The sequence below is a fragment of the Gossypium hirsutum genome, chromosome A11, assembly GCF_007990345.1.
Source record: "Gossypium hirsutum isolate 1008001.06 chromosome A11, Gossypium_hirsutum_v2.1, whole genome shotgun sequence".
NCBI classification, from domain to species: Eukaryota; Viridiplantae; Streptophyta; class Magnoliopsida; order Malvales; family Malvaceae; genus Gossypium; species Gossypium hirsutum.
In genome coordinates this window covers 77,427,902-77,430,247 of record NC_053434.1, presented here as the reverse complement: position 1 = coordinate 77,430,247, position 2,346 = coordinate 77,427,902, and positions in this window count along the sequence as shown.

Here is a 2,346-nt window from a genome sequence, read left to right as displayed (position 1 = left end):
TCTTAATTTAAGCTCTCTTACTCAAGAACTTACCTCGGGTGTTGTCGAACGATTCCGATAGCTATTCGACCACTTTTTTCTTCCCTTTATCGGATTTAGTTCCCCTTTGCTCTTGAGCTTAATTAAACAAATAAATTGATTTAATCATTTGAGCATCGAAAAGAGGAACACAAGGCACTTAGCCCATATTTATACATTAGACATTAAGGTCACATATGTACGGAATCATGAATCAAACTCAACATTTTTTGCTAATTTTTCCCCCTTGGCCGAATATGCATGTCTACTTTGGGGCCGATTTCAACACTTAATACATTCTACAAGTATGGTCACTTGTATTGACTAAACACCCTTTTGTTTCAAGTTCAAAACTTGGCTAATACACACATATATACACTAGTAAAGCATCCTCTCCCTTTCCATCAATTTAGCACATGCATTACTCATTAACCTACAAAAATTATATTCGGCCTTAGCACACAACTTGCTAGCCGATTCTTCCCCATCTAGCAACCAATGCACATATGTGCTCACTCAAAAATGCTAAAAAAAAGAGATTGAAGAATCATCAATCCACCATCACATGCATCATTAACAAGCTTCATATTTAGCATGCAATGGCATTAACACAAACTCCACCTAGGCCGAATCTTAACTCATCTTCATGCCTCATCACCACAACATCAAACATCAACCAAGAATGATGCATCCATGGCCGAGTGTCATTTCCATCACATAGCAAGATTTAGACCATGGGCTAGGTAGAACTCAAGCTAACAACTAAAATATGCATGAATCTCAAAGAATAATATCAAACATACCTCAATCTAGTTAGATGCATGGCCAAACTTCCTTCTAATCCTCTTCCAAACCAAACATGAAGCAAGAACTCCTTCCTCCTTCCTTAGAATTTTCGGTCAAAAGAGGATGAAAAAGGATGAAAAAGTTTTTCTTTTCCTTTCTTTAGCTCACGGCAATGGGGGGAACAACCACTCATTTTTTGTTTTTCCTTTCTTTATTACCCATACTCCTTATTTTATTTTTTTCCTACATACCTCACTAGGCCAACATGTTCCCAACATGTTTCCACCCATAGCATGGCCAACCACTAGCTCAAATTTTGGGTAATTTGACATGCAAACCCATCATTTTCACAACATGCATTAATAGACCATTTTAAATTAGCCTATCATATTTTCACCATGTCTCATATCGATCCCTATTTAATAATTTCTCATGCAATTGGAAAAATTGGAGAATGAAACTTCCACATACTCATGTACACACATAATAAGCATAGAATATGGAAATCAATTATTTTTATGACTCGGTCTTGTGGTCCCGAAACCACTTCCCGACTAGGGTCAATTTTGGGCTGTCACAACTCTCCCCCACTTAAGAAATTTTCGTCCCCGAAAAGCTTACCGGTAAATAGGTTTGGGTATCGTTCTTTAATCGAGCTCTCGGTTTCCCAAGTAGCTTCCTCGATCCCGTGTTTGAGCCATAACACCTTCACTAACGGAACCCTTTTGTTCCGCAACTCCTTTACTTCACGAGCTAGGATACGCATCGGTTCTTCTTCATAACTCATATCGGCTTGAATTTCAACCTCTGATGGGCTAATTATGTACGATGGATCAGATCGATAGCGTCGAAGCATCGAAACATGAAAGACGTCGTGAATCTTTTCAAGCTCAGGGGGCAAAATCAATCTATACGCAACCGGAACAACTCGTTCGGAGATTTCGTACGGCCCAATGAATCTCGGGCTCAACTTGCCCTTACGGCCAAATCTGAGTACCTTCTTCCAAGGCGAAACTTTAAGAAACACTTTATCTCCCACTTGATATTCAATGTCCTTTCGTTTCAAATCCGCATACGATTTTTGACGATCTGTGGCTGCTTTCAGACTTTCACGGATTACCTTTACTTTCTGTTCGGCATCCTTAATCAAATCAACTCCGAAAATTTTACTCTCACCGAGCTCGGTCCAAAATAATGGTGTACGGCATTTACGACCGTACAAAGCCTCGTAAGGTGCCATCTTAATACTTGATTGAAAACTATTGTTGTAAGCGAATTCAATCAAAGGTAAATACCGTTCCCATGAACTACTGAACTCGAGGATGCAACGTCTCAACATATCCTCAAGTATCTGAATTATCCACTCAGATTGACCATCGGTTTGGGGATGAAAAGCAGTGCTAAAATGCAGTTTGGTACCCACAGCTTCTTGCAATTTCCTCCAAAATCGCGAGGTGAATCTCGGATCTCTATCTGACACGATAGAAATAGGTACCCCGTGTAATCTCACAATCTGAGAAACATACAATTCGGCTAGTTTAT